This window comes from Bombus fervidus, chromosome 6 (genome assembly GCF_041682495.2).
Source record: "Bombus fervidus isolate BK054 chromosome 6, iyBomFerv1, whole genome shotgun sequence".
Lineage (NCBI taxonomy): Eukaryota > Metazoa > Arthropoda > Insecta > Hymenoptera > Apidae > Bombus > Bombus fervidus.
In genome coordinates, this window is record NC_091522.1 from 6,736,277 (window position 1) to 6,748,774 (window position 12,498).

Below are 12,498 nucleotides of genomic sequence, written 5' to 3' on the forward strand. Positions count from 1 at the left end.
ACTCCTTTCTACATAAAGGTTTATAAATCTTCAAATAAATTTTTCTTTTCTTATACATACATTTACAAAACAATCAATCCTTGCTCGTTATGCGAAAAAAACAACCTGAATCTTAAGAAAAATTGATTAAAATATCCTAAGGATAAGACTTTAATTAAATCTTTTGAGGTGGTTATGTCATGATATGTGCTGAAAAAAGACTAGAGTATAGTTAAGAATATATTTATTAACAAATACTCTCGATGTACACTTTGCGTAGAGCTTGCGATTACAATTAGCGGTTCGCGCTTCACGATTACAAGTTCGACTTCTAGACGATGCGTTACGATAGCGATTCAGCAGAATGCGTGGAGCGAGTTCGGATGATGATTGCGTCGAGGGACTCTAGTCAACTATCGACTACCAACAAATGACTGCTGACTGGAGACTATCGACTGACGACTCGAGACTCGACTCTTGACTGACTTTTCGTCACGATGATGCTGCAGAGGAAAACTATGATGGGTGTATCTAAGGATACAAGATCATCGGCTTCGTCGAGGAAAATCTTCGTTAGGAAAGTGAGGGAAATGGACGTTGCTGTTAATTGGTTAATCTCTAGATCGGTGATTGAGAAAGGATGCTAACCGCCCTCGAGAGAAGGTTACTAACGGGAAGCATCGTACGTGAGAAAAACCATATTTCCCGTATCTTTCTATAGTATGTAATAAACTTTAGGAAATGCTAAAACAAAGGTTATTTGCTCGTTTGAAGAACCTTAGCTAGAGAAATCATAAGGTTTATAGCGGGTCTTTAGGTTAGATAGAAAATATGCTATAAAAATGTTTCGATGTCTGGCAATCATCTTATCCGAAGGATAGAGTCTTTGCGTAGCGGGCCACGGGACAGAAACCGTTAGAAAGTTTACTGTCGAGTGCCGCTACAGTACCCCCTTACCAGTGTTAACGTTCTTTTTTTTTTACACAGGTAGATCTTATGTACTAACTTATCTACAACCTGCCTGAAAACGATCAGGAAAGTTCACTTACCGCGCGTGGTGTAATGACTTCATGAGTCACCTTTGCTTTGCTGTGCCCGTTCAGCGTTTTGCGTAGTCGGGGTTTTGCGCGGTGTAAACACGTCGTGGGTTCCTGCGCTATTTTCGAGCTCCTGATGTTCGATATCGTCGATTACAATAAAAGCGGGTTTTAATAGGTCTCTAACCTTCATATGTTTATTGTTTATGTCTATTGTACAATTTTTCTCGCCTCGCTGCATCACCTTATATGGCCCGTCGTAGGTTGTAAAGGCCGCGTAAAAATACATAGGACGATGTTTTTAGTTCGCGGAAAACGAAAGTTTTCTTTGGACCGTGTTGTGTGATCGGGTGTGGTCTGATTTTTTCTATACGTTCTTTTAAACGATTCGCGTATTCGGAATTGGCCTGTTGCTTCGCTGGTACGAAGAATTCTGCCGGCAATCGTATGCCTGTGCCATAAACCATTTCGGCTGCCGTTGTGTTCATGTCCTCCCTTATAGTAGTTCGTATCCCCAATAAAACAATTGGCAAGATTTCTACCCAGTTGCTCATATCGTGGCATTTGATTGCTGCTTTCAGTTGACGGTACAAACGCTCTACCATCCTGTTGAACGCAGGGGATAGGCAGTCGTGCGTAAATGCTTAATGCCGAACAAGCGGCATAATTCCTCGAATAATTTTGATTCGAATTGACGTCCTTGGTCAGATGTTATTTTAAAGGGCACGCCGAAACGAAATATCCACGTAGAAAGGACCGAAGCAACGGTTGCCGCTTCCATATCGACAATGGGAATGGCTTCAGGCCAACGCAAAAAACGGTCGATACACGTTAGACAATATTGGTAGCCTTGCGAATACTGCATCACGATAATGCCTATGTGTATGTGTTGGAATCGGCCTGCTAATGCTCTGAATGTTTCGACGGGTGAGGACACGTGCTTGGTAATTTTACACTGTTGACACGAGATACATTGTCGTGTCCAGGTTCGGCAGTCCTTGTTTATCGAAGACCAGACGAAACGCATCGTCACCAGTTTTTGCGTAGCGCGTATCCCTGGATGGGAAAGTCCATGTAAGAAGTTAAATACGCTGCGTCGCAAAGATTTCGGAACATACGGTCGTACGGTGTCGCCCGATACGTCGCAATATATTTCTACGTGATCGGGAAAACGTATCTTTTTTAGGTGTAACGCGTATGTATCGGATTTGACTAATTCGCGTAGCTCGGTATCATTTTCTTGCGCGGTGGCGAGCATTTGGTGGTCTACGGACTTTCCTATCGCTTCGATGCGTGATAGGCTACATCGTTGTCTAGACTTTTTATGTGACGGATGTCGGTTGTAAATTGACCAATATAATCTAGGTATCGAAATTGTCACGGCGAGCATCTCTCTAGATTTGGATTGAGTATGTCAAGGTCTTGTGAGCGGTGTATATTGCTACCTTCTACCTTCTACATCGCGAGTAGTTCGCTGTATTTTCGCTGTGCGGGGGTCAAGGATTTCGTGACGAACCCTAGCGGCTGCCATTCGTCGTTCGCGCGTTGTTGCAATATTGCGTAGTCGGACGCGTCTACCGTGAGGCTGACGGGCACACCTGGTATCGGATGCACTAGCATTGTGGCGTCCGCGACGGCACGTTTCGATTCGCGAAAGCTGTTTTCAGATTGTTCCAACCATTCAATGGGCGCGTTGCCCTTTTTCGCGCCTTTTAAGAGGTCATTAAGTGGCTGAAGTATTTTCGCGGCCCCCGGTATGAAACGTTGGTTAATCATACCGAAGTACCTACGTAACTGCTTAACGTTCGCGGGCTTCAAAATATTTACGATCGCTTCGACACGTTCGGCCAGCGACTTAATTCCGTTTACTGTAGTAAGTTTACCGTATACCCGAGGAATGTGATTTCGTACGCGCCGAATTCGCATTTCGTGGGGATTATCACTACACCGTAATCTTTGAGGCGGTTGAACAGGATTCGCAAATGTTCGCGATGTTGTTTTTCGTCTTCCGAAGCTATGAGAAAGTCATCGATGTACGCGTAGACGAAATCGATACATGTTTGCACAGCGTTCCGAAGTCCAAACATTATGTTGGTTGCTTCGAAAAGTCCGAAAGGTGTCGTTATCGCGGTTTTCTCGATTGTCTTCGGACGCTATCGGAATTTGACGATATGTGCGAACAAGATCGATTTTCGAAAAGATATTCTTACTAGATATGTAGATGTTGCGCGAAGTCTTCGATATGTGGCGACGTGTACTGTCGGGTACGGTGCAAGCGTTCAATGCACGATAGTCGCTACATGGTCGCAGGTTTTCGTCCTTTTTCGGTACAACGTGCAGGGGTGATGCCCACGGGCTTTTCGATGGTCGCATCACGCCGTGCTCGATCATCATTTCAAACTACGCCTTAACCTGTTGTTACGCTTGCATTTGGGTCATCCATTCGCTCAACACGTTGATGGTGGCGGCCAAAAGATCGCTTGCTCCGACATTTTGTGCAGCTGGATTGATTACCGCAGTTATTCTGCGCTGACTGCAACAATTCGTCCTGGGTCCGGGCGGATCTTGTGTATACTATCGGCGATCCGGCTCCATGTTTCGGCTTTCCTGTGTTACTAAAAATCCTCCTGAAATCCTAAGGTTTATAGCGGGTCCTTAGGTTAGGTAGAAAATATGCTATAAAAATGTTTCGACGTCTGGCGATCATCTTATCTGAAGGATAGAGTCTTTACGTAGCGGACCACGGGACAGAAACCGTTAGAAAGTTTACTGTCGAGTGTCGCTACACTTTATTCCCTACTTGTATCAATATTTTCCTACATGTATAACAGCTAATTATCCCTAATTATGTGTGTACCTAGTTATTAATAGCTACTATATTGTAATTAAATATTACTTATTTAAGTGCAAATTAATACTGTATTAGTAGTGTCAATCAGTGCTTTCTATTAATTATCTTTTCATATATGTATTAAGAACGTAGCTCAAAAATACTCTACCTAACTACAAATTTAACTTAGCTAAAAACATCCCACCTGTTACGCCGTATGAAGCGGCCAAGTCAGCCCTTGTTACTTGACTGTCAACGGCCCTCATACCGTTATTCTGACCTTCTACAGACCCAAGGACCCACCATATACTATAACGATAGTTTAATGTCTAACGTATATAGATGGGTCAATCGGTCTGCACTAAAATTACGGGACGTAGAGTCTCCTCCTCGCGAACGTGTCTCCCCGCGACTGGCCGAATTTACACCACCTAATCATAAATGTAATAGAATTAAAAAATATTCTGGTTAACTACAAATCTAACTTGACTTATTTATACTAGAAATCTGAAAGTTTTCATAAACCTACTTACGAAAGTATTTAAAATATAATAATGAGGAGTGCGATATTATATGGAATGAATGTACTTCGTAAAACATTGAATACTTATCTTGCATAATATTGAAATACGATATACCTCTTTGTATTTATCTTTAAAAGCAATCATAGTACGGTACTTTAATCATTAATGAGAGGGAAAATGTAATTAAAAATTATTTATTATTATGTCATAATAATTGCATAATAATTGTAAGTTTCACTGCAACGAAGTCAGAGGATATCCTTCTTCTCTGGTACGAAATATTCAGTTGAAGTTATTTCGATATTGATTGTTTATTTGAATATTCACATGTTACATATTTATATACGTACATTCGAATGAATCGCTAACATGCGTAGTGAATATATTGTTATTTTACTAATAGTTGTAGCAAATGTATTTTCAATCGTATTAATAACTCTGACATTATATTTATATTATTAATGAAAAATTAATTATCTCAATATCATATTATTACTATGAAGTTACGCGATGCGCAGGAAAACCTAAACTAATAAATGAAACAATAGAAATGTTTCTACTCATTCTGTATATAATAAATGCCACTACGCTCGTAAAAAATTCTACATAATACAATCAGTCACTCGCATCGATTCGGACCTTTCATCCCATGACATGATTGAGCGACCGGAGAAACAAAATGCATGAGACTCGCAGTTCGATGTGAAGGACGTTACAGTAACTCAGAGATGCTCGTCATCACGAATCAAGATAGACCATCATTAAGAAAGAATCATTGAACCCCATTGTAGAAGGTGGAGGCTGTAGAATCTTAAAGAAAACAAAGAATATTATAATTTGTTCCTGAAGTTACAGATTATTTAAAAAAATAAAAGTCAAATATGGATTTTATCACATTTAAAACTCTACTAATAATAAAGGTTAAAATGCAATATTAAAGCTTTGTGTTGATCTGGATTTTATTTTGATCGAAGAATACAAATTTGAAACTTCTCAAATTACCGATTTACTTGTTCCTTAACAATAATTAAATCAAAAACAAAATTTAAAAAAAGTACAATATATAGAAAAATATTTACGTCGTTAATTTTTGTAACGTCACTACATCTTAAGAAAAGTAGATCATTGGCTCGAATACCGGAAGCGAATATTTAAAAACACATATAATATGTACAAACAAATGAAAAAACTATTAATGCGTCCATTTGCACTGGCGAATATGCACTGATTCTAATTTCGCGTATACATTTACTGAATAAAATTAAAATGTATACTGCATTAGATCTTTATTCTAATTGAATTTAATGAGAGCTACTGTGGTCTTGAGAATATTAAAAATACTACTACGCTGCAAATACTGATTCCATCGACTGCACAGCGCGATTACGAACATTTTGTGAAAGTAAAAACGTTTTAATAAACGCGTGTTAGGAAGCGAAAAATATAACGGAAGAAACAAGATACTTTGTTTACACATTTTTTATCTTCTTCCAATTTCCCGAACGTTTGTTTAGAAAAAACTATTGCTTTGTAAAGCTTAACTATTAGGTGACTGTTATTAATTTTTCGTTAATATCATATTATGAAGATTGAGTCAAATAGTTGAATCTACTGCAAGTTTCTATGTTACAATACAATGAAATGGTAGTTCCAATATGAGTTCCAATATATTCCTATTTGAGATAAAAGAAATGATCAAATATATTTGAAGCAAAAATAATGAATTTTCTAATTTTTATTACCTTCACTTTAACATTCTGAACAAGATACATATATGTATAATTGTCTGTAATGAGATATATTAGATATTCCTTACAAACTATAACTCGTATATCACAAAATAAATGTAAAATCTTCCCCAAATATTACGTGCAATCCAATAAGAAAACAATAAAAACATATACGTACGTTTGGTTTTGTTACAATAAATCAAACGTCGCTAACAACGTGAAAAGTCATCGGATTAAACATCAATCAGCATGGCGTCGATAGTACAATCACCTCTGAAGTCAATCACGCAATCTGTATAAAAACAAATCAAGACCTTCAAACATTTGGATAAAACTAACACCAATTATGAAATACATATATATACAAAAATGAAGAAATAATCGAATTCTTAGATATCGTTTCGACATCTACATAACAATACAAGCTACCGGTGATCTAACCTCTAAATACATAATAAGCAAAGAAAGAACAAGGAAAGAACATAAAAGATTGATTGATTCTTTTATATAACGATATAACACTCGACAAGTTACTATATGAACGCACATTAATGAAATAGTCAATAAGAGTGTATAAATGTAGAAAGAATAACAATGAAAATATTATGACGTTAATACTCACATTACGGACGTCAAATGAAGTCACACATCTTAAGATAAATCGGCGCGAACATTCGGTCTCTCCCCTTCTCTTCGCATTTAAGAATCGCGTTCGAGAATCGCATTCGAGAATCGAAATTTCGTACGTTGCATCATAAAACGATTATTAGTTAACAAACTTCGAAATAGAGTGGTACAAGAAATTTTCGCTGTTATAAGAAATATTCAGTCCTGCGGTTTTTGTGTAATGAAATCTGTATTATATGGGCACGAATGAGTGGTTTCCTAGAAAAAGATAAGTGTTCTAGCAAAACGTCTTCATTGTGAATACTGTATATGAATATTTTACAACGTAGACAATTTCGAAATATTTGCGTGCGTTGTCAGACAAGTGAAATTGATTAATAAGTAATAGAAATAATTAAAGATAATTTTCATCTAACATGAAATAGAACTATAGTTTTAACATGGAAATTTAATTATATTATTGTATCAGTTTTTATATAGGTTTGGAATAGTTATTAATGTCTAGATTATGTTAAAGTTGTACTATAATTTAATTATTATGACGATACAAAAAAATTAATAATGGAATAAACATCGAAAAATATTATATTTCTCGTATTATTAACAATTTGAAAGATAAAATTATTTATCGAGTCAAATCATGTTAAAATTGAAATGGAATTAATAATATTGAAATTTCTGTTCAAAATTACCGTTCCAATTATCCATCCCTTTATTCAATCTATATAAAGGATGAATAACATATGTACTACAAAAATACAGAATTTTGTGTCATCTAAAATAACAATTTATAATTTATAATTTTATAGTTACATTCAATTTTTATTTTAACCATTATGAAGATTATAACTTATTCTATATATTATAGAATCAATAACGTAGCATGTGACACGAGAATGAAAAGGGAGTTAGATGATCCCCAAAATTGCGTGTCAAAAATATCCAATATACGTTCCTATCTCTGTCTACGGTATAAAAAGTTTCTTCTGATACTTCGCACAATTGGTATTTCAGAATATGGAACTTGGGAGGGGGTTATAAAGGAGTCATAATTTTATCTTATACCTTGCTTGTGATTTGAATATGTAATGTATTAGATCACTTTACGTTTCAAAGGTAATTTTACGAATAACTCCAACAAGAAAGGAGCATGAAATTCATTTTCTGATTAATCATTTTATATATGGAATATCCCAAACCAATATTTAATCAAAAGTTCATATTAATTATTTTATCTTCTATGTTTTACGCAACAATTCATTCTGCCTCATCAACGGTACGGTGTCGTTACCAATTTAAAGACTCAGATAGAACAACATGTATTTTATTATCGACCATTACTGAACGTCCTTTTTAAAGTAGGTTAATTCATTTCAGATGCACACCTCATAGTATAATGAGTATAAATTGTATGTTGTGAGAGATTTAATTGATACCTTTTCATATCATATTTATTTCTCGTTAACATGTTTGTAAAAGAAGAAATATAAATTGTTTGGATGTGATTCGTCTGATTGAGCTCCATATGTTGTCGATAATTCAAAAATTTACTTTATTTAAATCATATATTAGAAAGAATCGATGGAGTCATAATTTTGGCGAACAGTGTAAGGAACTTCTGGCATACATTTGTTTTTTCAGTTAAATAAAACAGGTTAAGTGGAATAAATCAAAACGTAATTAAATTTAACACACACAATAAATAACGAAGTTCTGTCAGAAATACATGAGTTTCATGTTCAGAGGATATATTCGTGCCAGTTGAACAAACTCGTTAAACGATTCTTCTATTTCTGTTATCGATCAAGAGCCATAATTGCGTGATTTCCATTTATGTTACAAAGTACATTCAACTGTGACCCATCAATAGTAGAATTTGTCTCTCATAATTTCCTTTTATCGTTCTATGAATTTTATCTTCTTCCGAATTGATATTTCATAAATGAATTGTTTCTCTATAGAATATGACATTTTAAAAAATAAAGTATCATATTGAATTAAATCTTTGACACAAGTTTGTTTCATGCAGTTTCCAAACAAATTTCTTCTATAAGTTTTTTAATTTACTGAAATTAATCAATGGTACATAGAGATTTTGAAATTTAATCCGTAATACTAAACTTTCTATAATAATTGCAATTTATGAGCAACTTTATCATTTTTATTTGTTATAAGTTATTTCGTAATGTAGAGAGATAACGAGTGAAAGTTTTTACAATAAAGTTTTCTAATTTTTCCTATATTTTTCGTATCTGCTCGATAAATTATTTTTCAATGAAGAAATCGTATTTTTTCAAACTAAATTTTTCCAAGCTCCTTTCTTAACGTTATAAGAAAATTGTAGTAAAAAGTTTCAGTTCTTAACCCGGTTTGGAGCTTCAAATCCCTTTTAATAATTACTCGAATCGATAGATGAATATTTAAAACAATGGTGCTTAAATTAAGACATTGTAAATATTGAACTTAATACATCACAGTTGGTATAAGAAATCCCTCGTCATTAGTAAATTCATGTTTTCCTATTTGCATAGTTACAAGCAACAGTTGATATAATAAGAGAACGGCATTAAATACAATCACGGAAACTTGTCTCGTATCTCTAATGAAATAAAGAATCCTAGACTACGGTAGATAAAAAGAATTATGGGCGAAAAAAGCAGAAAGAATGAATGTCATCCTTTTAGCTATGTAAACTATCCTTATAAAAAAAGCAGCTTCTTTTATTTAGCAATATCATTATTAATGAGTAAGAGAATAGAAAGTAATTAATACAAATATCTAATGAGTATTGTTTCTATCACTAACTTATTTATACTTTAATAAAAAAAGAGTTACTAAAATTAATTAGATTACTTAAATAACAACTATGCCTGAGATTAAAAATTCTTCGATCGATGAGAGAAAGAAGCAGTTCCATATTTCTCTGTTGTTAGGGCGTAGTTATGTGTGTACATTTCGTCAAGGTCTTTGATTACATTAGTGTATCGATCTGATGATTTCAACCCTTCGTGTAAGGTTTAAACTTTATTTAGTGTAAGAATACTCTTTAATTTAGGTCATCACACTACATAGTATATTTACAACAAAAAAAGATACAGCCAATTTACGATTATAGAATTATAGGAAAATGAGTAAATAAAAATTATTTGATTGGTTGGCACGTTGATTCGACATTGAATGTACTCGATTTCGACCTACTTTCAGTTCTGATGGCTATTAATGTCGACTCGACTTTGTCTCCCTTTTTATTAAGGTAGTAGGATAGTAATTAATGTTAGATTCAACCATCGAATTTCATAAATATAGAAATTTAAGCAATCGTGAATTCCAAGGTGATTAATGAACATAAATGTTGTTACAATTTCGTATATTATTACGTAGTCTTATAAAATTTAACCAAATTAACTTTTTATTCCTGGTTTATACATGATATTAATTAAAGAATTAATGCCAAATACGAATAATAACCAAACATAAAGATGTTTGGTTATAGTGTTTTCTTCAAACATATCTAATTCTAAAAAACAAAAAATGATTATAATCTATATATCTTATATTATTACATGTCCTTATAAAATTGATATTGATTTGCTTATTTTTAATTTATAGTATTCTGTATTATAGCTGGTTATAATATTCTTTATTTCGAAGAAGTTTAATTAAAAAATGTTCATTTATCGCATAAAAGAAAAAACCTTACCATCATTATCAGTACACATATCGTAAGTGTAATTGCTCTATCGTTTCTTATTCTGTAGCTTCTCTGAAACGTGTCCTCGACAAAAAGTACAATAAGACACGCAACTCGTACCAACGTTATTGTACTGTCGTTCTCAATGCTTACATTATGTTTAAAAAAGATCAAAGGATATTCATTAAAGTGATATATTGAGGTAAAATTCTCGAATCGCAATTTTTCACACAGCAAACAATGGATTCGTATAATTGAAAGACACCCTGTAATATATGCAGACCCAATAAATATTTCATCTACACGCAATTATGCGAAGAGTACGTACGTGTTTGTGATAGGAATACATAAGCAAAGAGAAGGAGAATAATACTGATTTTTATGCGTGCCCCAATTTTAGCTATCGTACACAGTTCCTATGAGTATTCATTTCTAACAAATTCTACTATTATTATTTTCGATGCTTTACTTATTACATTTTTATTTTATGAAAAGTGAAATCCAAATCCAAGTACCAAAAATATTAAAATTTATGTATTAGTCGTGTAAGAAATACTAGATTAACATTCAATTCAATCTACAATAAATTCACCACTATTTTGTACAATTCCTTGTCATTTTAACGGTAACTTTTTAATTTTATTTTTGAAAAGTACTCCTTACGATACATATGTTTGTAATACGTAAAAATAAGAATTTGTGATTCGTAAAAAGTACGAATGCATAAAGTGATTAGACAATATCAAACGAATAACGAAACTGATCTCACTTATCAAAGGGATTTCAATTACAAATATAGATCGTCGTCTAACATGCAAATTAATTGTTTCAGTCATCTCTTCTTTGCATAAATGCATTTCGATCGCATGTATTTCGACATGCACGCTTGTTTCCCCCCAATGCAATGCATAACAAATCGTGTCTTTAATAACCGCCCCTCACACGTAAAATAACGAAAGTGTAATTTACTTTTCAAATATGCTATATTTCTTAATTTATCGAATATATTACGGTATTTCTAACTGTTGTATAAATCTATATAAACCTACCCTTTCCAATGGAAATATATCTATAAAGATTTTAAGGAATAGAAATTATGTAAAATATGAAAGATTTTAAAATATAGAAATTTGATAAACAATGATTTTATTATAAATGATACATGTAGGTTCCGTTGTTTCATACATACATATATGTTATTACAAATATATTCAGACAATAAATGGATATAACATAAATATATTATATTTATATATATTGTTCATATAAGTACAGATCTTTTCAATTTGTTACATCTTAGCCACAGTTAGTTAACCCTTTCGCTGTTTAATTCGGTAACATTTAACAAATGCTGTTGGCCCTTTTTTAATCGAAATATGATTCATTTGACGATTGTATAAATTTATAATTGATGAGAGCTTTTATTTTATTATTCGCTATGAAGTTACTAAAGACTTTCTTTGTAAGAATGTTTTTGATTCGTATAAGTTTTAGCGAAAGAGTTACGTTATTCGAAGACTCGATTGATTATATTTTATCAATTTTAGCGTAAACGGAAGAAGGCACATATAACATGACGAATATGATAGTGTATAGCTCTATCGGTATTTTACATGCATTGAAAACACAATTTCTTTTGTCTACATGTCATATGCTAGCTTATAATCTACATTTATGGAACATAAACATTAAACAAAAAATTGTTCTTCAAATAAAATGTTGTCTTGAAACTGTCGAGAAAATATTTTTTTATTCTTTGTTATCAAAATTCAGAAAAAAGTGATTGCAATTATTTTTGAATAACGTTTTTATATTAAATGTAATAATTTAAAATGTTGCTACTCAATCGAGTATTGACATATTACAACAAGTAAATTGTCTTTCATTATGTTACATAAATATGCTTCAAGTAACAACTGTTGAATGACACATTTAGTCACATAACTACCATTTCTTGTTCCTTGTTCAATCTATTATATTTATTTAGATTTATTTTATGAACAAAAACTTTTATACTAACGAGAGAATGGCATTAGTCATTTGCGATTATACTCTACCTTGTATATCTACAATGATCTTA